The 23,626-nt window shown below is 33.0% G+C and overlaps 11 non-coding genes across 11 annotated transcripts; all 11 read right to left on the reverse strand.

The window, feature by feature from the left end:
- Positions 1-720: 720 nt before the first annotated feature.
- TRNAP-CGG (transfer RNA proline (anticodon CGG)) lies at positions 721-792 on the reverse strand. The gene has a single exon. It is a non-coding gene; the product is annotated as a tRNA-Pro (tRNA).
- Positions 793-3,269: 2,477 nt separating this feature from the next.
- Positions 3,270-3,341, reverse strand: TRNAP-CGG (transfer RNA proline (anticodon CGG)). Its single transcript has one exon. It is a non-coding gene; the product is annotated as a tRNA-Pro (tRNA).
- A 1,217-nt stretch (positions 3,342-4,558) lies between these two features.
- Positions 4,559-4,630, reverse strand: TRNAP-CGG (transfer RNA proline (anticodon CGG)). Its single transcript has one exon. It is a non-coding gene; the product is annotated as a tRNA-Pro (tRNA).
- Positions 4,631-6,597: 1,967 nt separating this feature from the next.
- Positions 6,598-6,669, reverse strand: TRNAP-CGG (transfer RNA proline (anticodon CGG)). The gene has a single exon. It is a non-coding gene; the product is annotated as a tRNA-Pro (tRNA).
- Positions 6,670-8,621: 1,952 nt separating this feature from the next.
- Positions 8,622-8,693, reverse strand: TRNAP-CGG (transfer RNA proline (anticodon CGG)). The gene has a single exon. It is a non-coding gene; the product is annotated as a tRNA-Pro (tRNA).
- A 1,216-nt stretch (positions 8,694-9,909) lies between these two features.
- TRNAP-CGG (transfer RNA proline (anticodon CGG)) lies at positions 9,910-9,981 on the reverse strand. The gene has a single exon. It is a non-coding gene; the product is annotated as a tRNA-Pro (tRNA).
- A 3,241-nt stretch (positions 9,982-13,222) lies between these two features.
- On the reverse strand, positions 13,223-13,294 carry TRNAL-CAG (transfer RNA leucine (anticodon CAG)). Its single transcript has one exon. It is a non-coding gene; the product is annotated as a tRNA-Leu (tRNA).
- Positions 13,295-14,511: 1,217 nt separating this feature from the next.
- TRNAP-CGG (transfer RNA proline (anticodon CGG)) lies at positions 14,512-14,583 on the reverse strand. Its single transcript has one exon. It is a non-coding gene; the product is annotated as a tRNA-Pro (tRNA).
- A 3,241-nt stretch (positions 14,584-17,824) lies between these two features.
- TRNAL-CAG (transfer RNA leucine (anticodon CAG)) lies at positions 17,825-17,896 on the reverse strand. Its single transcript has one exon. It is a non-coding gene; the product is annotated as a tRNA-Leu (tRNA).
- Positions 17,897-19,113: 1,217 nt separating this feature from the next.
- Positions 19,114-19,185, reverse strand: TRNAP-CGG (transfer RNA proline (anticodon CGG)). Its single transcript has one exon. It is a non-coding gene; the product is annotated as a tRNA-Pro (tRNA).
- Positions 19,186-22,426: 3,241 nt separating this feature from the next.
- On the reverse strand, positions 22,427-22,498 carry TRNAP-CGG (transfer RNA proline (anticodon CGG)). The gene has a single exon. It is a non-coding gene; the product is annotated as a tRNA-Pro (tRNA).
- Between the last annotated feature and the right edge of the window lie 1,128 nt (positions 22,499-23,626).

Below are 23,626 nucleotides of genomic sequence, written 5' to 3' on the forward strand. Positions count from 1 at the left end.
GCAGTGACAAGATATAAAAATGGCTACAGAGTTTGGACTTGTCTGATCGATAAAACCCAAGACTTGTAAAAAGCTATGTGTAAATCATGCATAAATAGAAGAAAGGCAATAGGAAATTGATGAAGGCAAGATTCATAAGTATGTACAAATTCTATTGGGAGTATGGCAAAAACAAAACTCAGTTGATGCTATTGACTTAGCCAATTGAGAAAATCAGATATATATAAACCATGAGATGCACCGTAAAAAGAAAGAGAGGGCTCGTCAGGGAATTGAACCAGGTACCTGTCGCGCCCAAAACGAAAATCATAGAATCATCAAGTAAGCATGTTTTATTTGATATCTTAACCAATTTTATGTGAAAATTATATTATTTTAAAGCAGTCACTAATGTGTACAAGGAGGAAATATTAGCATAAATAAAATATTTCCTAATAGTCAATAATTTTCTAAGTATACTTGCTTGAAAATTGCTGTACAAAGTTTTATGATGCCCAGCAGAGTTTTTCTGATGGATAAAACCCAAGACATGTCACATGCTGTGTGCAGATAAGTACTTACAAATAATTTTAGCAGTTTGACAAAAAACAAAATTCAATTGTGCAAATTAGTAAATACAATCTATTTTGAGAGTTTTGAAAAAACAACATTCATTTGAAATTCACTCAGGAAATTGACTACAATAAGATAATAGAACCATTTCAAAGAATCTGAAAATTTGGGCTCGTCCGGGATTTGAACCCGGGACCTCTCGCACCCGAAGCGAGAATCATACCCCTAGACCAACGAGCCACCTACCTGAAGATTTTTCTTTGAATTTTCAATTGATTTTTAGAAAATAGCTTTTTGTTTTTAAAACACCATATACATTTATGTAAAAATTAACTTGTAAAATGAATAAAATATTTCCTTATGGTCCAGTAGATAGTTTTCTAAGGTATGCATATAGGAAAAGTGCAGGGACAAGATTTGTGAGTGCCTACAGAGTTTGGACTTCTCTCATGGACGAAGCTAAAGACTAGTCATATGCATTGTACAAATCATGCTTCCAGACACAGAAGAAAGGCAAAAGAATACCTTGCAATTTCATTTTTGAACTTTTTGTGTTTCAAAGTGAGACTATTCTTTTAAAACATTCAAAGCTATCTAGACAGAAGGGAACCTGCAGTTTTCCTGATATACCACAATACGGTTGAAATTTTAATAAGTATGCTCTTATTTGTAGTACAACTAAAATGTTTCCGTAAGATTCTATTGATAGTTTTCTATGTGTGCTTATTTGGAAAGTGCAGTGACAAGATATAAAAATGGCTACAGAGTTTGGACTTGTCTGATCGATAAAACCCAAGACTTGTAAAAAGCTATGTGTAAATCATGCATAAATAGAAGAAAGGCAATAGGAAAATGATGAAGGCAAGATTCATAAGTATGTACAAATTCTATTGGGAGTATGGCAAAAACAAAACTCAGTTGATGCTATTGACTTAGCCAATTGAGAAAATCAGATATATATAAACCATGAGATGCACCGTAAAAAGAAAGAGAGGGCTCGTCAGGGAATTGAACCAGGTACCTGTCGCGCCCAAAACGAAAATCATAGAATCATCAAGTAAGCATGTTTTATTTGATATCTTAACCAATTTTATGTGAAAATTATATTATTTTAAAGCAGTCACTAATGTGTACAAGGAGGAAATATTAGCATAAATAAAATATTTCCTAATAGTCAATAATTTTCTAAGTATACTTGCTTGAAAATTGCTGTACAAAGTTTTATGATGCCCAGCAGAGTTTTTCTGATGGATAAACCCAAGACATGTCACATGCTGTGTGCAGATAAGTACTTACAAATAATTTTAGCAGTTTGACAAAAAACAAAATTCAATTGTGCAAATTAGTAAATACAATCTATTTTGAGAGTTTTGAAAAAACAACATTCAGTTGAAATTCACTCAGGAAATTGACTACAATAAGATAATAGAACCATTTCAAAGAATCTGAAAATTTGGGCTCGTCCGGGATTTGAACCCGGGACCTCTCGCACCCTAAGCGAGACCAACGAGCCACCTACCTGAAGATTTTTCTTTGGATTTTTCAATTGATTTTAAGAAAATAGCTTTTTGTTTTTAAAACACCATATACATTTATGTAAAAATTAATTTGTAGAATAAATAAAATATTTCCTTATGGTCCAGTAGATAGTTTTCTAAGGTATGCATATAGGAAAAGTGCAGGGACAAGATTTGTGAGTGCCTACAGAGTTTGGACTTCTCTCATGGACGAAGCTAAAGACTTGTCATATGCATTGTACAAATCATGCTTCCAGACACAGAAGAAAGGCAAAAGAATACCTTGCAATTTCATTTTTGAACTTTTTGTGTTTCAAAGTGAGACTATTCTTTTAAAACATTCAAAGCTATCTAGACAGAAGGGAACCTGCAGTTTTCCTGATATACCACAATACGGTTGAAATTTTAATAAGTATGCTCTTATTTGTAGTACAACTAAAATGTTTCCATAAGATTCTATTGATAGTTTTCTATGTGTGCTTATTTGGAAAGTGCAGTGACAAGATATAAAAATGGCTACAGAGTTTGGACTTGTCTGATCGATAAAACCCAAGACTTGTAAAAAGCTATGTGTAAATCATGCATAAATAGAAGAAAGGCAATAGGAAAATGATGAAGGCAAGATTCATAAGTATGTACAAATTCTATTGGGAGTATGGCAAAAACAAAACTCAGTTGATGCTATTGACTTAGCCAGTTGAGAAAATCAGATATATATAAACCATGAGATGCACCGTAAAAAGAAAGAGAGGGCTCGTCAGGGAATTGAACCAGGGACCTGTCGCGCCCAAAACAAAAATCATAGAATCATCAAGTAAGCATGTTTTATTTGATATCTTAACCAATTTTATGTGAAAATTATATTATTTTAAAGCAGTCACTAATGTGTACAAGGAGGAAATATTAGCATAAATAAAATATTTCCTAATAGTCAATAATTTTCTAAGTATACTTGCTTGAAAATTGCTGTGCAAAGTTTTATGATGACCAGCAGAGTTTTTCTGATGGATAAAACCCAAGACATGTCACATGCTGTGTGCAGATAAGTACTTACAAATAATTTTAGCAGTTTGACAAAAAACAAAATTCAATTGTGCAAATTAGTAAATACAATCTATTTTGAGAGTTTTGAAAAAACAACATTCATTTGAAATTCACTACAATAAGATAATAGAACCATTTCATAGAATCTGAAAATTTGGGCTCGTCCAGGATTTGAACCCGGGACCTCTCGCACCCGAAGCAAGAATCATACCCCTAGACCAACGAGCCACCTACCTGAAGATTTTTCTTTGGATTTTTCAATTGATTTTTAGAAAATAGCTTTTTGTTTTTAAAACACCATATACATTTATGTAATAATTAACTTGTAGAATAAATAAAATATTTCCTTATGGTCCAGTAGATAGTTTTCTAAGGTATGCATTTAGGAAAAGTGCAGGGACAAGATTTGTGAGTGCCTACAGAGTTTGGACTTCTCTCATGGACGAAGCTAAAGACTAGTCATATGCATTGTACAAATCATGCTTCCAGACACAGAAGAAAGGCAAAAGAATACCTTGCAATTTCATTTTTGAACTTTTTGTGTTTCAAAGTGAGACTATTCTTTTAAAACATTCAAAGCTATCTAGACAGAAGGGAACCTGCAGTTTTCCTGATATACCACAATACGGTTGAAATTTTAATAAGTATGCTCTTATTTGTAGTACAACTAAAATGTTTCCGTAAGATTCTATTGATAGTTTTCTATGTGTGCTTATTTGGAAAGTGCAGTGACAAGATATAAAAATGGCTACAGAGTTTGGACTTGTCTGATCGATAAAACCCAAGACTTGTAAAAAGCTATGTGTAAATCATGCATAAATAGAAGAAAGGCAATAGGAAAATGATGAAGGCAAGATTCATAAGTATGTACAAATTCTATTGGGAGTATGGCAAAAACAAAACTCAGTTGATGCTATTGACTTAGCCAATTGAGAAAATCAGATATATATAAACCATGAGATGCACCGTAAAAAGAAAGAGAGGGCTCGACAGGGAATTGAACCAGGTACCTGTCGCGCCCAAAACGAAAATCATAGAATCATCAAGTAAGCATGTTTTATTTGATATCTTAACCAATTTTATGTGAAAATTATATTATTTTAAAGCAGTCACTAATGTGTACAAGGAGGAAATATTAGCATAAATAAAATATTTCCTAATAGTCAATAATTTTCTAAGTATACTTGCTTGAAAATTGCTGTACAAAGTTTTATGATGCCCAGCAGAGTTTTTCTGATGGATAAAACCCAAGACATGTCACATGCTGTGTGCAGATAAGTACTTACAAATAATTTTAGCAGTTTGACAAAAAACAAAATTCAATTGTGCAAATTAGTAAATACAATCTATTTTGAGAGTTTTGAAAAAACAACATTCATTTGAAATTCACTCAGGAAATTGACTACAATAAGATAATAGAACCATTTCAAAGAATCTGAAAATTTGGGCTCGTCCGGGATTTGAACCCGGGACCTCTCGCACCCGAAGCGAGAATCATACCCCTAGACCAACGAGCCACCTACCTGAAGATTTTTCTTTGAATTTTCAATTGATTTTTAGAAAATAGCTTTTTGTTTTTAAAACACCATATACATTTATGTAAAAATTAACTTGTAGAATGAATAAAATATTTCCTTATGGTCCAGTAGATAGTTTTCTAAGGTATGCATATAGGAAAAGTGCAGGGACAAGATTTGTGAGTGCCTACAGAGTTTGGACTTCTCTCATGGACGAAGCTAAAGACTAGTCATATGCATTGTACAAATCATGCTTCCAGACACAGAAGAAAGGCAAAAGAATACCTTGCAATTTCATTTTTGAACTTTTTGTGTTTCAAAGTGAGACTATTCTTTTAAAACATTCAAAGCTATCTAGACAGAAGGGAACCTGCAGTTTTCCTGATATACCACAATACGGTTGAAATTTTAATAAGTATGCTCTTATTTGTAGTACAACTAAAATGTTTCCGTAAGATTCTATTGATAGTTTTCTATGTGTGCTTATTTGGAAAGTGCAGTGACAAGATATAAAAATGGCTACAGAGTTTGGACTTGTCTGATCGATAAAACCCAAGACTTGTAAAAAGCTATGTGTAAATCATGCATAAATAGAAGAAAGGCAATAGGAAATTGATGAAGGCAAGATTCATAAGTATGTACAAATTCTATTGGGAGTATGGCAAAAACAAAACTCAGTTGATGCTATTGACTTAGCCAATTGAGAAAATCAGATATATATAAACCATGAGATGCACCGTAAAAAGAAAGAGAGGGCTCGTCAGGGAATTGAACCAGGTACCTGTCGCGCCCAAAACGAAAATCATAGAAGCATCAAGTAAGCATGTTTTATGTAAAAATTTAACTTGTAGAATAAATAAAATATTTCCTTATGGTCCAGTAGATAGTTTTCTAAGGTATGCATATAGGAAAAGTGCAGGGACAAGATTTGTGAGTGCCTACAGAGTTTGGACTTCTCTCATGGACGAAGCTAAAGACTAGTCATATGCATTGTACAAATCATGCTTCCAGACACAGAAGAAAGGCAAAAGAATACCTTGCAATTTCATTTTTGAACTTTTTGTGTTTCAAAGTGAGACTATTCTTTTAAAACATTCAAAGCTATCTAGACAGAAGGGAACCTGCAGTTTTCCTGATATACCACAATACGGTTGAAATTTTAATAAGTATGCTCTTATTTGTAGTACAACTAAAATGTTTCCGTAAGATTCTATTGATAGTTTTCTATGTGTGCTTATTTGGAAAGTGCAGTGACAAGATATAAAAATGGCTACAGAGTTTGGACTTGTCTGATCGATAAAACCCAAGACTTGTAAAAAGCTATGTGTAAATCATGCATAAATAGAAGAAAGGCAATAGGAAATTGATGAAGGCAAGATTCATAAGTATGTACAAATTCTATTGGGAGTATGGCAAAAACAAAACTCAGTTGATGCTATTGACTTAGCCAATTGAGAAAATCAGATATATATAAACCATGAGATGCACCGTAAAAAGAAAGAGAGGGCTCGTCAGGGAATTGAACCAGGTACCTGTCGCGCCCAAAACGAAAATCATAGAATCATCAAGTAAGCATGTTTTATTTGATATCTTAACCAATTTTATGTGAAAATTATATTATTTTAAAGCAGTCACTAATGTGTACAAGGAGGAAATATTAGCATAAATAAAATATTTCCTAATAGTCAATAATTTTCTAAGTATACTTGCTTGAAAATTGCTGTACAAAGTTTTATGATGCCCAGCAGAGTTTTTCTGATGGATAAAACCCAAGACATGTCACATGCTGTGTGCAGATAAGTACTTACAAATAATTTTAGCAGTTTGACAAAAAACAAAATTCAATTGTGCAAATTAGTAAATACAATCTATTTTGAGAGTTTTGAAAAAACAACATTCATTTGAAATTCACTCAGGAAATTGACTACAATAAGATAATAGAACCATTTCAAAGAATCTGAAAATTTGGGCTCGTCCGGGATTTGAACCCGGGACCTCTCGCACCCGAAGCGAGAATCATACCCCTAGACCAACGAGCCACCTACCTGAAGATTTTTCTTTGAATTTTCAATTGATTTTTAGAAATTAGCTTTTTGATTTTAAAACACCATATACATTTATGTAAAAATTAACTTGTAGAATAAATAAAATATTTCCTTATGGTCCAGTAGATAGTTTTCTAAGGTATGCATATAGGAAAAGTGCAGGGACAAGATTTGTGAGTGCCTACAGAGTTTGGACTTCTCTCATGGACGAAGCTAAAGACTAGTCATATGCATTGTACAAATCATGCTTCCAGACACAGAAGAAAGGCAAAAGAATACCTTGCAATTTCATTTTTGAACTTTTTGTGTTTCAAAGTGAGACTATTCTTTTAAAACATTCAAAGCTATCTAGACAGAAGGGAACCTGCAGTTTTCCTGATATACCACAATACGGTTGAAATTTTAATAAGTATGCTCTTATTTGTAGTACAACTAAAATGTTTCCGTAAGATTCTATTGATAGTTTTCTATGTGTGCTTATTTGGAAAGTGCAGTGACAAGATATAAAAATGGCTACAGAGTTTGGACTTTTCTGATCGATAAAACCCAAGACTTGTAAAAAGCTATGTGTAAATCATGCATAAATAGAAGAAAGGCAATAGGAAATTGATGAAGGCAAGATTCATAAGTATGTACAAATTCTATTGGGAGTATGGCAAAAACAAAACTCAGTTGATGCTATTGACTTAGCCAATTGAGAAAATCAGATATATATAAACCATGAGATGCACCGTAAAAAGAAAGAGAGGGCTCGTCAGGGAATTGAACCAGGTACCTGTCGCGCCCAAAACGAAAATCATAGAATCATCAAGTAAGCATGTTTTATGTAAAAATTAACTTGTAGAATGAATAAAATATTTCCTTATGGTCCAGTAGATAGTTTTCTAAGGTATGCATATAGGAAAAGTGCAGGGACAAGATTTGTGAGTGCCTACAGAGTTTGGACTTCTCTCATGGACGAAGCTAAAGACTAGTCATATGCATTGTACAAATCATGCTTCCAGACACAGAAGAAAGGCAAAAGAATACCTTGCAATTTCATTTTTGAACTTTTTGTGTTTCAAAGTGAGACTATTCTTTTAAAACATTCAAAGCTATCTAGACAGAAGGGAACCTGCAGTTTTCCTGATATACCACAATACGGTTGAAATTTTAATAAGTATGCTCTTATTTGTAGTACAACTAAAATGTTTCCGTAAGATTCTATTGATAGTTTTCTATGTGTGCTTATTTGGAAAGTGCAGTGACAAGATATAAAAATGGCTACAGAGTTTGGACTTGTCTGATCGATAAAACCCAAGACTTGTAAAAAGCTATGTGTAAATCATGCATAAATAGAAGAAAGGCAATAGGAAAATGATGAAGGCAAGATTCATAAGTATGTACAAATTCTATTGGGAGTATGGCAAAAACAAAACTCAGTTGATGCTATTGACTTAGCCAATTGAGAAAATCAGATATATATAAACCATGAGATGCACCGTAAAAAGAAAGAGAGGGCTCGTCAGGGAATTGAACCAGGTACCTGTCGCGCCCAAAACGAAAATCATAGAATCATCAAGTAAGCATGTTTTATTTGATATCTTAACCAATTTTATGTGAAAATTATATTATTTTAAAGCAGTCACTAATGTGTACAAGGAGGAAATATTAGCATAAATAAAATATTTCCTAATAGTCAATAATTTTCTAAGTATACTTGCTTGAAAATTGCTGTACAAAGTTTTATGATGCCCAGCAGAGTTTTTCTGATGGATAAACCCAAGACATGTCACATGCTGTGTGCAGATAAGTACTTACAAATAATTTTAGCAGTTTGACAAAAAACAAAATTCAATTGTGCAAATTAGTAAATACAATCTATTTTGAGAGTTTTGATAAAACAACATTCATTTGAAATTCACTACAATAAGATAATAGAACCATTTCAAAGAATCTGAAAATTTGGGCTCGTCCGGGATTTGAACCCGGGACCTCTCGCACCCGATGCGAGAATCATACCCCTAGACCAACGAGCCACCTACCTGAAGATTTTTCTTTGAATTTTCAATTGATTTTTAGAAAATAGCTTTTTGTTTTTAAAACACCATATACATTTATGTAAAAATTAACTTGTAGAATAAATAAAATATTTCCTTATGGTCCAGTAGATAGTTTTCTAAGGTATGCATATAGGAAAAGTGCAGGGACAAGATTTGTGAGTGCCTACAGAGTTTGGACTTCTCTCATGGACGAAGCTAAAGACTAGTCATATGCATTGTACAAATCATGCTTCCAGACACAGAAGAAAGGCAAAAGAATACCTTGCAATTTCATTTTTGAACTTTTTGTGTTTCAAAGTGAGACTATTCTTTTAAAACATTCAAAGCTATCTAGACAGAAGGGAACCTGCAGTTTTCCTGATATACCACAATACGGTTGAAATTTTAATAAGTATGCTCTTATTTGTAGTACAACTAAAATGTTTCCGTAAGATTCTATTGATAGTTTTCTATGTGTGCTTATTTGGAAAGTGCAGTGACAAGATATAAAAATGGCTACAGAGTTTGGACTTGTCTGATCGATAAAACCCAAGACTTGTAAAAAGCTATGTGTAAATCATGCATAAATAGAAGAAAGGCAATAGGAAAATGATGAAGGCAAGATTCATAAGTATGTACAAATTCTATTGGGAGTATGGCAAAAACAAAACTCAGTTGATGCTATTGACTTAGCCAATTGAGAAAATCAGATATATATAAACCATGAGATGCACCGTAAAAAGAAAGAGAGGGCTCGTCAGGGAATTGAACCAGGTACCTGTCGCGCCCAAAACGAAAATCATAGAATCATCAAGTAAGCATGTTTTATTTGATATCTTAACCAATTTTATGTGAAAATTATATTATTTTAAAGCAGTCACTAATGTGTACAAGGAGGAAATATTAGCATAAATAAAATATTTCCTAATAGTCAATAATTTTCTAAGTATACTTGCTTGAAAATTGCTGTACAAAGTTTTATGATGCCCAGCAGAGTTTTTCTGATGGATAAAACCCAAGACATGTCACATGCTGTGTGCAGATAAGTACTTACAAATAATTTTAGCAGTTTGACAAAAAACAAAATTCAATTGTGCAAATTAGTAAATACAATCTATTTTGAGAGTTTTGAAAAAACAACATTCATTTGAAATTCACTCAGGAAATTGACTACAATAAGATAATAGAACCATTTCAAAGAATCTGAAAATTTGGGCTCGTCCGGGATTTGAACCCGGGACCTCTCGCACCCGAAGCGAGAATCATACCCCTAGACCAACGAGCCACCTACCTGAAGATTTTTCTTTGAATTTTCAATTGATTTTTAGAAATTAGCTTTTTGATTTTAAAACACCATATACATTTATGTAAAAATTAACTTGTAGAATAAATAAAATATTTCCTTATGGTCCAGTAGATAGTTTTCTAAGGTATGCATATAGGAAAAGTGCAGGGACAAGATTTGTGAGTGCCTACAGAGTTTGGACTTCTCTCATGGACGAAGCTAAAGACTAGTCATATGCATTGTACAAATCATGCTTCCAGACACAGAAGAAAGGCAAAAGAATACCTTGCAATTTCATTTTTGAACTTTTTGTGTTTCAAAGTGAGACTATTCTTTTAAAACATTCAAAGCTATCTAGACAGAAGGGAACCTGCAGTTTTCCTGATATACCACAATACGGTTGAAATTTTAATAAGTATGCTCTTATTTGTAGTACAACTAAAATGTTTCCGTAATATTCTATTGATAGTTTTCTATGTGTGCTTATTTGGAAAGTGCAGTGACAAGATATAAAAATGGCTACAGAGTATGGACTTGTCTGATCGATAAAACCCAAGACTTGTAAAAAGCTATGTGTAAATCATGCATAAATAGAAGAAAGGCAATAGGAAAATGATGAAGGCAAGATTCATAAGTATGTACAAATTCTTTTGGGAGTATGGCAAAAACAAAACTCAGTTGATGCTATTGACTTAGCCAATTGAGAAAATCAGATATATATAAACCATGAGATGCACCGTAAAAAGAAAGAGAGGGCTCGTCAGGGAATTGAACCAGGTACCTGTCGCGCCCAAAACGAAAATCATAGAATCATCAAGTAAGCATGTTTTATGTAAAAATTAACTTGTAGAATAAATAAAATATTTCCTTATGGTCCAGTAGATAGTTTTCTAAGGTATGCATATAGGAAAAGTGCAGGGACAAGATTTGTGAGTGCCTACAGAGTTTGGACTTCTCTCATGGACGAAGCTAAAGACTAGTCATATGCATTGTACAAATCATGCTTCCAGACACAGAAGAAAGGCAAAAGAATACCTTGCAATTTCATTTTTGAACTTTTTGTGTTTCAAAGTGAGACTATTCTTTTAAAACATTCAAAGCTATCTAGACAGAAGGGAACCTGCAGTTTTCCTGATATACCACAATACGGTTGAAATTTTAATAAGTATGCTCTTATTTGTAGTACAACTAAAATGTTTCCGTAAGATTCTATTGATAGTTTTCTATGTGTGCTTATTTGGAAAGTGCAGTGACAAGATATAAAAATGGCTACAGAGTTTGGACTTGTCTGATCGATAAAACCCAAGACTTGTAAAAAGCTATGTGTAAATCATGCATAAATAGAAGAAAGGCAATAGGAAAATGATGAAGGCAAGATTCATAAGTATGTACAAATTCTATTGGGAGTATGGCAAAAACAAAACTCAGTTGATGCTATTGACTTAGCCAGTTGAGAAAATCAGATATATATAAACCATGAGATGCACCGTAAAAAGAAAGAGAGGGCTCGTCAGGGAATTGAACCAGGGACCTGTCGCGCCCAAAACGAAAATCATAGAATCATCAAGTAAGCATGTTTTATTTGATATCTTAACCAATTTTATGTGAAAATTATATTATTTTAAAGCAGTCACTAATGTGTACAAGGAGGAAATATTAGTATAAATAAAATATTTCCTAATAGTCAATAATTTTCTAAGTATACTTGCTTGAAAATTGCTGTGCAAAGTTTTATGATGCCCAGCAGAGTTTTTCTGATGGATAAAACCCAAGACATGTCACATGCTGTGTGCAGATAAGTACTTACAAATAATTTTAGCAGTTTGACAAAAAACAAAATTCAATTGTGCAAATTAGTAAATACAATCTATTTTGAGAGTTTTGAAAAAACAACATTCATTTGAAATTCACTCAGGAAATTGACTACAATAAGATAATAGAACCATTTCAAAGAATCTGAAAATTTGGGCTCGTCCGGGATTTGAACCCGGGACCTCTCGCACCCGAAGCGAGACCAACGAGCCACCTACCTGAAGATTTTTCTTTGGATTTTTCAATTGATTTTAAGAAAATAGCTTTTTGTTTTTAAAACACCATATACATTTATGTAAAAATTAATTTGTAGAATAAATAAAATATTTCCTTATGGTCCAGTAGATAGTTTTCTAAGGTATGCATATAGGAAAAGTGCAGGGACAAGATTTGTGAGTGCCTACAGAGTTTGGACTTCTCTCATGGACGAAGCTAAAGACTAGTCATAAGCATTGTACAAATCATGCTTCCAGACACAGAAGAAAAGCAAAAGAATACCTTGCAATTTCATTTTTGAACTTTTTGTGTTTCAAAGTGAGACTATTCTTTTAAAACATTCAAAGCTATCTAGACAGAAGGGAACCTGCAGTTTTCCTGATATACCACAATACGGTTGAAATTTTAATAAGTATGCTCTTATTTGTAGTACAACTAAAATGTTTCCGTAAGATTCTATTGATAGTTTTCTATGTGTGCTTATTTGGAAAGTGCAGTGACAAGATATAAAAATGGCTACAGAGTTTGGACTTGTCTGATCGATAAAACCCAAGACTTGTAAAAAGCTATGTGTAAATCATGCATAAATAGAAGAAAGGCAATAGGAAAATGATGAAGGCAAGATTCATAAGTATGTACAAATTCTATTGGGAGTATGGCAAAAACAAAACTCAGTTGATGCTATTGACTTAGCCAATTGAGAAAATCAGATATATATAAACCATGAGATGCACCGTAAAAAGAAAGAGAGGGCTCGTCAGGGAATTGAACCAGGGACCTGTCGCGCCCAAAGCGAAAATCATAGAATCATCAAGTAAGCATGTTTTATTTGATATCTTAACCAATTTTATGTGAAAATTATATTATTTTAAAGCAGTCACTAATGTGTACAAGGAGGAAATATTAGCATAAATAAAATATTTCCTAATAGTCAATAATTTTCTAAGTATACTTGCTTGAAAATTGCTGTACAAAGTTTTATGATGCCCAGCAGAGTTTTTCTGATGGATAAAACCCAAGACATGTCACATGCTGTGTGCAGATAAGTACTTACAAATAATTTTAGCAGTTTGACAAAAAACAAAATTCAATTGTGCAAATTAGTAAATACAATCTATTTTGAGAGTTTTGAAAAAACAACATTCATTTGAAATTCACTCAGGAAATTGACTACAATAAGATAATAGAACCATTTCAAAGAATCTGAAAATTTGGGCTCATCCGGGATTTGAACCCGGGACCTCTCGCACCTGAAGCGAGAATCATACCCCTAGACCAACGAGCCTCCTACCTGAAGATTTTTCTTTGGATTTTTCAATTGATTTTAAGAAAATAGCTTTTTGTTTTTAAAACACCATATACATTTATGTAAAAATTAATTTGTAGAATAAATAAAATATTTCCTTATGGTCCAGTAGATAGTTTTCTAAGGTATGCATAAAGGAAAAGTGCAGGGACAAGATTTGTGAGTGCCTACAGAGTTTGGACTTCTCTCATGGACGAAGCTAAAGGCTTGTCATATGCAATGTACAAATCATGCTTCCAGACACAGAAGAAAGGCAAAAGAATACCTTGCAATTTCATTTTTGAACTTTTTGTGTTTCAAAGTGAGACTATTCTTTTAAAACATTCAAAGCTATCTAGACAGAAGGGAACCTGCAGTTTTCCTGATATACCACAATACGGTTGAAATTTTAATAAGTATGCTCTTATTTGTAGTACAACTAAAATGTTTCCGTAAGATTCTATTGATAGTTTTCTATGTGTGCTTATTTGGAAAGTGCAGTGACAAGATATAAAAATGGCTACAGAGTTTGGACTTGTCTGATCGATAAAACCCAAGACTTGTAAAAAGCTATGTGTAAATCATGCATAAATAGAAGAAAGGCAATAGGAAAATGATGAAGGCAAGATTCATAAGTATGTACAAATTCTATTGGGAGTATGGCAAAAACAAAACTCAGTTGATGCTATTGACTTAGCCAATTGAGAAAATCAGATATATATAAACCATGAGATGCACCGTAAAAAGAAAGAGAGGGCTCGTCAGGGAATTGAACCAGGTACCTGTCGCGCCCAAAACGAAAATCATAGAATCATCAAGTAAGCATGTTTTATTTGATATCTTAACCAATTTTATGTGAAAATTATATTATTTTAAAGCAGTCACTAATGTGTACAAGGAGGAAATATTAGCATAAATAAAATATTTCCTAATAGTCAATAATTTTCTAAGTATACTTGCTTGAAAATTGCTGTACAAAGTTTTATGATGCCCAGCAGAGTTTTTCTGATGGATAAAACCCAAGACATGTCACATGCTGTGTGCAGATAAGTACTTACAAATAATTTTAGCAGTTTGACAAAAAACAAAATTCAATTGTGCAAATTAGTAAATACAATCTATTTTGAGAGTTTTGAAAAAACAACATTCATTTGAAATTCACTCAGGAAATTGACTACAATAAGATAATAGAACCATTTCAAAGAATCTGAAAATTTGGGCTCGTCCGGGATTTGAACCCGGGACCTCTCACACCCGAAGCGAGAATCATACCCCTAGACCAACGAGCCACCTACCTGAAGATTTTTCTTTGAATTTTCAATTGATTTTTAGAAATTAGCTTTTTGATTTTAAAACACCATATACATTTATGTAAAAATTAACTTGTAGAATAAATAAAATATTTCCTTATGGTCCAGTAGATAGTTTTCTAAGGTATGCATATAGGAAAAGTGCAGGGACAAGATTTGTGAGTGCCTACAGAGTTTGGACTTCTCTCATGGACGAAGCTAAAGACTAGTCATATGCATTGTACAAATCATGCTTCCAGACACAGAAGAAAGGCAAAAGAATACCTTGCAATTTCATTTTTGAACTTTTTGTGTTTCAAAGTGAGACTATTCTTTTAAAACATTCAAAGCTATCTAGACAGAAGGGAACCTGCAGTTTTCCTGATATACCACAATACGGTTGAAATTTTAATAAGTATGCTCTTATTTGTAGTACAACTAAAATGTTTCCGTAATATTCTATTGATAGTTTTCTATGTGTGCTTATTTGGAAAGTGCAGTGACAAGATATAAAAATGGCTACAGAGTATGGACTTGTCTGATCGATAAAACCCAAGACTTGTAAAAAGCTATGTGTAAATCATGCATAAATAGAAGAAAGGCAATAGGAAAATGATGAAGGCAAGATTCATAAGTATGTACAAATTCTTTTGGGAGTATGGCAAAAACAAAACTCAGTTGATGCTATTGACTTAGCCAATTGAGAAAATCAGATATATATAAACCATGAGATGCACCGTAAAAAGAAAGAGAGGGCTCGTCAGGGAATTGAACCAGGTACCTGTCGCGCCCAAAACGAAAATCATAGAATCATCAAGTAAGCATGTTTTATGTAAAAATTAACTTGTAGAATAAATAAAATATTTCCTTATGGTCCAGTAGATAGTTTTCTAAGGTATGCATATAGGAAAAGTGCAGGGACAAGATTTGTGAGTGCCTACAGAGTTTGGACTTCTCTCATGGACGAAGCTAAAGACTAGTCATATGCATTGTACAAATCATGCTTCCAGACACAGAAGAAAGGCAAAAGAATACCTTGCAATTTCATTTTTGAACTTTTTGTGTTTCAAAGTGAGACTATTCTTTTAAAACATTCAAAGCTATCTAGACAGAAGGGAACCTGCAGTTTTCCTGATATACCACAATACGGTTGAAATTTTAATAAGTATGCTCTTATTTGTAGTACAACTAAAATGTTTCCGTAAGATTCTATTGATAGTTTTCTATGTGTGCTTATTTGGAAAGTGCAGTGACAAGATATAAAAATGGCTACAGAGTTTGGACTTGTCTGATCGATAAAACCCAAGACTTGTAAAAAGCTATGTGTAAATCATGCATAAATAGAAGAAAGGCAATAGGAAAATGATGAAGGCAAGATTCATAAGTATGTACAAATTCTATTGGGAGTATGGCAAAAACAAAACTCAGTTGATGCTATTGACTTAGCCAGTTGAGAAAATCAGATATATATAAACCATGAGATGCACCGTAAAAAGAAAGAGAGGGCTCGTCAGGGAATTGAACCAGGGACCTGTCGCGCCCAAAACGAAAATCATAGAATCATCAAGTAAGCATGTTTTATTTGATATCTTAACCAATTTTATGTGAAAATTATATTATTTTAAAGCAGTCACTAATGTGTACAAGGAGGAAATATTAGTATAAATAAAATATTTCCTAATAGTCAATAATTTTCTAAGTATACTTGCTTGAAAATTGCTGTGCAAAGTTTTATGATGCCCAGCAGAGTTTTTCTGATGGATAAAACCCAAGACATGTCACATGCTGTGTGCAGATAAGTACTTACAAATAATTTTAGCAGTTTGACAAAAAACAAAATTCAATTGTGCAAATTAGTAAATACAATCTATTTTGAGAGTTTTGAAAAAACAACATTCATTTGAAATTCACTCAGGAAATTGACTACAATAAGATAATAGAACCATTTCAAAGAATCTGAAAATTTGGGCTCGTCCGGGATTTGAACCCGGGACCTCTCGCACCCGAAGCGAGACCAACGAGCCACCTACCTGAAGATTTTTCTTTGGATTTTTCAATTGATTTTAAGAAAATAGCTTTTTGTTTTTAAAACACCATATACATTTATGTAAAAATTAATTTGTAGAATAAATAAAATATTTCCTTATGGTCCAGTAGATAGTTTTCTAAGGTATGCATATAGGAAAAGTGCAGGGACAAGATTTGTGAGTGCCTACAGAGTTTGGACTTCTCTCATGGACGAAGCTAAAGACTAGTCATAAGCATTGTACAAATCATGCTTCCAGACACAGAAGAAAAGCAAAAGAATACCTTGCAATTTCATTTTTGAACTTTTTGTGTTTCAAAGTGAGACTATTCTTTTAAAACATTCAAAGCTATCTAGACAGAAGGGAACCTGCAGTTTTCCTGATATACCACAATACGGTTGAAATTTTAATAAGTATGCTCTTATTTGTAGTACAACTAAAATGTTTCCGTAAGATTCTATTGATAGTTTTCTATGTGTGCTTATTTGGAAAGTGCAGTGACAAGATATAAAAATGGCTACAGAGTTTGGACTTGTCTGATCGATAAAACCCAAGACTTGTAAAAAGCTATGTGTAAATCATGCATAAATAGAAGAAAGGCAATAGGAAAATGATGAAGGCAAGATTCATAAGTATGTACAAATTCTATTGGGAGTATGGCAAAAACAAAACTCAGTTGATGCTATTGACTTAGCCAATTGAGAAAATCAGATATATATAAACCATGAGATGCACCGTAAAAAGAAAGAGAGGGCTCGTCAGGGAATTGAACCAGGGACCTGTCGCGCCCAAAGCGAAAATCATAGAATCATCAAGTAAGCATGTTTTATTTGATATCTTAACCAATTTTATGTGAAAATTATATTATTTTAAAGCAGTCACTAATGTGTACAAGGAGGAAATATTAGCATAAATAAAATATTTCCTAATAGTCAATAATTTTCTAAGTATACTTGCTTGAAAATTGCTGTACAAAGTTTTATGATGCCCAGCAGAGTTTTTCTGATGGATAAAACCCAAGACATGTCACATGCTGTGTGCAGATAAGTACTTACAAATAATTTTAGCAGTTTGACAAAAAACAAAATTCAATTGTGCAAATTAGTAAATACAATCTATTTTGAGAGTTTTGAAAAAACAACATTCATTTGAAATTCACTCAGGAAATTGACTACAATAAGATAATAGAACCATTTCAAAGAATCTGAAAATTTGGGCTCATCCGGGATTTGAACCCGGGACCTCTCGCACCTGAAGCGAGAATCATACCCCTAGACCAACGAGCCTCCTACCTGAAGATTTTTCTTTGGATTTTTCAATTGATTTTAAGAAAATAGCTTTTTGTTTTTAAAACACCATATACATTTATGTAAAAATTAATTTGTAGAATAAATAAAATATTTCCTTATGGTCCAGTAGATAGTTTTCTAAGGTATGCATAAAGGAAAAGTGCAGGGACAAGATTTGTGAGTGCCTACAGAGTTTGGACTTCTCTCATGGACGAAGCTAAAGGCTTGTCATATGCAATGTACAAATCATGCTTCCAGACACAGAAGAAAGGCAAAAGAATACCTTGCAATTTCATTTTTGAACTTTTTGTGTTTCAAAGTGAGACTATTCTTTTAAAACATTCAAAGCTATCTAGACAGAAGGGAACCTGCAGTTTTCCTGATATACCACAATACGGTTGAAATTTTAATAAGTATGCTCTTATTTGTAGTACAACTAAAATGTTTCCGTAAGATTCTATTGATAGTTTTCTATGTGTGCTTATTTGGAAAGTGCAGTGACAAGATATAAAAATGGCTACAGAGTTTGGACTTGTCTGATCGATAAAACCCAAGACTTGTAAAAAGCTATGTGTAAATCATGCATAAATAGAAGAAAGGCAATAGGAAAATGATGAAGGCAAGATTCATAAGTATGTACAAATTCTATTGGGAGTATGGCAAAAACAAAACTCAGTTGATGCTATTGACTTAGCCAATTGAGAAAATCAGATATATATAAACCATGAGATGCACCGTAAAAAGAAAGAGAGGGCTCGTCAGGGAATTGAACCAGGTACCTGTCGCGCCCAAAACGAAAATCATAGAATCATCAAGTAAGCATGTTTTATTTGATATCTTAACCAATTTTATGTGAAAATTATATTATTTTAAAGCAGTCACTAATGTGTACAAGGAGGAAATATTAGCATAAATAAAATATTTCCTAATAGTCAATAATTTTCTAAGTATACTTGCTTGAAAATTGCTGTACAAAGTTTTATGATGCCCAGCAGAGTTTTTCTGATGGATAAAACCCAAGACATGTCACATGCTGTGTGCAGATAAGTACTTACAAATAATTTTAGCAGTTTGACAAAAAACAAAATTCAATTGTGCAAATTAGTAAATACAATCTATTTTGAGAGTTTTGAAAAAACAACATTCATTTGAAATTCACTCAGGAAATTGACTACAATAAGATAATAGAACCATTTCAAAGAATCTGAAAATTTGGGCTCGTCCGGGATTTGAACCCGGGACCTCTCACACCCGAAGCGAGAATCATACCCCTAGACCAACGAGCCACCTACCTGAAGATTTTTCTTTGAATTTTCAATTGATTTTTAGAAATTAGCTTTTTGATTTTAAAACACCATATACATTTATGTAAAAATTAACTTGTAGAATAAATAAAATATTTCCTTATGGTCCAGTAGATAGTTTTCTAAGGTATGCATATAGGAAAAGTGCAGGGACAAGATTTGTGAGTGCCTACAGAGTTTGGACTTCTCTCATGGACGAAGCTAAAGACTAGTCATATGCATTGTACAAATCATGCTTCCAGACACAGAAGAAAGGCAAAAGAATACCTTGCAATTTCATTTTTGAACTTTTTGTGTTTCAAAGTGAGACTATTCTTTTAAAACATTCAAAGCTATCTAGACAGAAGGGAACCTGCAGTTTTCCTGATATACCACAATACGGTTGAAATTTTAATAAGTATGCTCTTATTTGTAGTACAACTAAAATGTTTCCGTAAGATTCTATTGATAGTTTTCTATGTGTGCTTATTTGGAAAGTGCAGTGACAAGATATAAAAATGGCTACAGAGTATGGACTTGTCTGATCGATAAAACCCAAGACTTGTAAAAAGCTATGTGTAAATCATGCATAAATAGAAGAAAGGCAATAGGAAAATGATGAAGGCAAGATTCATAAGTATGTACAAATTCTTTTGGGAGTATGGCAAAAACAAAACTCAGTTGATGCTATTGACTTAGCCAATTGAGAAAATCAGATATATATAAACCATGAGATGCACCGTAAAAAGAAAGAGAGGGCTCGTCAGGGAATTGAACCAGGTACCTGTCGCGCCCAAAACGAAAATCATAGAATCATCAAGTAAGCATGTTTTATGTAAAAATTAACTTGTAGAATAAATAAAATATTTCCTTATGGTCCAGTAGATAGTTTTCTAAGGTATGCATATAGGAAAAGTGCAGGGACAAGATTTGTGAGTGCCTACAGAGTTTGGACTTCTCTCATGGACGAAGCTAAAGACTAGTCATATGCATTGTACAAATCATGCTTCCAGACACAGAAGAAAGGCAAAAGAATACCTTGCAATTTCATTTTTGAACTTTTTGTGTTTCAAAGTGAGACTATTCTTTTAAAACATTCAAAGCTATCTAGACAGAAGGGAACCTGCAGTTTTCCTGATATACCACAATACGGTTGAAATTTTAATAAGTATGCTCTTATTTGTAGTACAACTAAAATGTTTCCGTAAGATTCTATTGATAGTTTTCTATGTGTGCTTATTTGGAAAGTGCAGTGACAAGATATAAAAATGGCTACAGAGTTTGGACTTGTCTGATCGATAAAACCCAAGACTTGTAAAAAGCTATGTGTAAATCATGCATAAATAGAAGAAAGGCAATAGGAAAATGATGAAGGCAAGATTCATAAGTATGTACAAATTCTATTGGGAGTATGGCAAAAACAAAACTCAGTTGATGCTATTGACTTAGCCAGTTGAGAAAATCAGATATATATAAACCATGAGATGCACCGTAAAAAGAAAGAGAGGGCTCGTCAGGGAATTGAACCAGGGACCTGTCGCGCCCAAAACAAAAATCATAGAATCATCAAGTAAGCATGTTTTATTTGATATCTTAACCAATTTTATGTGAAAATTATATTATTTTAAAGCAGTCACTAATGTGTACAAGGAGGAAATATTAGTATAAATAAAATATTTCCTAATAGTCAATAATTTTCTAAGTATACTTGCTTGAAAATTGCTGTGCAAAGTTTTATGATGCCCAGCAGAGTTTTTCTGATGGATAAAACCCAAGACATGTCACATGCTGTGTGCAGATAAGTACTTACAAATAATTTTAGCAGTTTGACAAAAAACAAAATTCAATTGTGCAAATTAGTAAATACAATCTATTTTGAGAGTTTTGAAAAAACAACATTCAGTTGAAATTCACTCAGGAAATTGACTACAATAAGATAATAGAACCATTTCAAAGAATCTGAAAATTTGGGCTCGTCCGGGATTTGAACCCGGGACCTCTCGCACCCGAAGCGAGACCAACGAGCCACCTACCTGAAGATTTTTCTTTGGATTTTTCAATTGATTTTAAGAAAATAGCTTTTTGTTTTTAAAACACCATATACATTTATGTAAAAATTAATTTGTAGAATAAATAAAATATTTCCTTATGGTCCAGTAGATAGTTTTCTAAGGTATGCATATAGGAAAAGTGCAGGGACAAGATTTGTGAGTGCCTACAGAGTTTGGACTTCTCTCATGGACGAAGCTAAAGACTAGTCATAAGCATTGTACAAATCATGCTTCCAGACACAGAAGAAAAGCAAAAGAATACCTTGCAATTTCATTTTTGAACTTTTTGTGTTTCAAAGTGAGACTATTCTTTTAAAACATTCAAAGCTATCTAGACAGAAGGGAACCTGCAGTTTTCCTGATATACCACAATACGGTTGAAATTTTAATAAGTATGCTCTTATTTGTAGTACAACTAAAATGTTTCCGTAAGATTCTATTGATAGTTTTCTATGTGTGCTTATTTGGAAAGTGCAGTGACAAGATATAAAAATGGCTACAGAGTTTGGACTTGTCTGATCGATAAAACCCAAGACTTGTAAAAAGCTATGTGTAAATCATGCATAAATAGAAGAAAGGCAATAGGAAAATGATGAAGGCAAGATTCATAAGTATGTACAAATTCTATTGGGAGTATGGCAAAAACAAAACTCAGTTGATGCTATTGACTTAGCCAATTGAGAAAATCAGATATATATAAACCATGAGATGCACCGTAAAAAGAAAGAGAGGGCTTGTCAGGGAATTGAACCAGGGACCTGTCGCGCCCAAAGCGAAAATCATAGAATCATCAAGTAAGCATGTTTTATTTGATATCTTAACCAATTTTATGTGAAAATTATATTATTTTAAAGCAGTCACTAATGTGTACAAGGAGGAAATATTAGTATAAATAAAATATTTCCTAATAGTCAATAATTTTCTAAGTATACTTGCTTGAAAATTGCTGTACAAAGTTTTATGATGCCCAGCAGAGTTTTTCTGATGGATAAAACCCAAGACATGTCACATGCTGTGTGCAGATAAGTACTTACAAATAATTTTAGCAGTTTGACAAAAAACAAAATTCAATTGTGCAAATTAGTAAATACAATCTATTTTGAGAGTTTTGAAAAAACAACATTCATTTGAAATTCACTCAGGAAATTGACTACAATAAGATAATAGAACCATTTCAAAGAATCTGAAAATTTGGGCTCATCCGGGATTTGAACCCGGGACCTCTCGCACCCGAAGCGAGAATCATACCCCTAGACTAACGAGCCTCCTACCTGAAGATTTTTCTTTGGATTTTTCAATTGATTTTAAGAAAATAGCTTTTTGTTTTTAAAACACCATATACATTTATGTAAAAATTAATTTGTAGAATAAATAAAATATTTCCTTATGGTCCAGTAGATAGTTTTCTAAGGTATGCATAAAGGAAAAGTGCAGGGACAAGATTTGTGAGTGCCTACAGAGTTTGGACTTCTCTCATGGACGAAGCTAAAGGCTTGTCATATGCAATGTACAAATCATGCTTCCAGACACAGAAGAAAGGCAAAAGAATACCTTGCAATTTCATTTTTGAACTTTTTGTGTTTCAAAGTGAGACTATTCTTTTAAAACATTCAAAGCTATCTAGACAGAAGGGAACCTGCAGTTTTCCTGATATACCACAATACGGTTGAAATTTTAATAAGTATGCTCTTATTTGTAGTATAACTAAAATGTTTCCGTAAGATTCTATTGATAGTTTTCTATGTGTGCTTATTTGGAAAGTGCAGTGACAAGATATAAAAATGGCTACAGAGTTTGGACTTGTCTGATCAATAAAACCCAAGACTTGTAAAAAGCTATGTGTAAATCATGCATAAATAGAAGAAAGGCAATAGGAAAATGATGAAGGCAAGATTCATAAGTATGTACAAATTCTATTGGGAGTATGGCAAAAACAAAACTCAGTTGATGCTATTGACTTAGCCAATTGAGAAAATCAGATATATATAAACCATGAGATGCACCGTAAAAAGAAAGAGAGGGCTAGTCAGGGAATTGAACCAGGGACCTGTCGCGCCCAAAGCGAAAATCATAGAATCATCAAGTAAGCATGTTTTATTTGATATCTTAACTGTTTTTATGTGAAAATTATATTATTTTAAAGCAGTCACTAATGTGTACAAGGAGGAAATATTAGCATAAATAAAATATTTCCTAATAGTCAATAATTTTCTAAGTATACTTGCTTGAAAATTGCTGTACAAAGTTTTATGATGCCCAGCAGAGTTTTTCTGATGGATAAAACCCAAGGCATGTCACATGCTGTGTGCAGATAAGTACTTACAAATAATTTTAGCAGTTTGACAAAAAACAAAATTCAATTGTGCAAATTAGTAAATACAATCTATTTTGAG

The sequence above is a fragment of the Taudactylus pleione genome, unplaced genomic scaffold (assembly GCF_031769625.1).
Source record: "Taudactylus pleione unplaced genomic scaffold, aTauple2 ptg000192l, whole genome shotgun sequence".
Classification (NCBI taxonomy): Eukaryota; Metazoa; Chordata; class Amphibia; order Anura; family Myobatrachidae; genus Taudactylus; species Taudactylus pleione.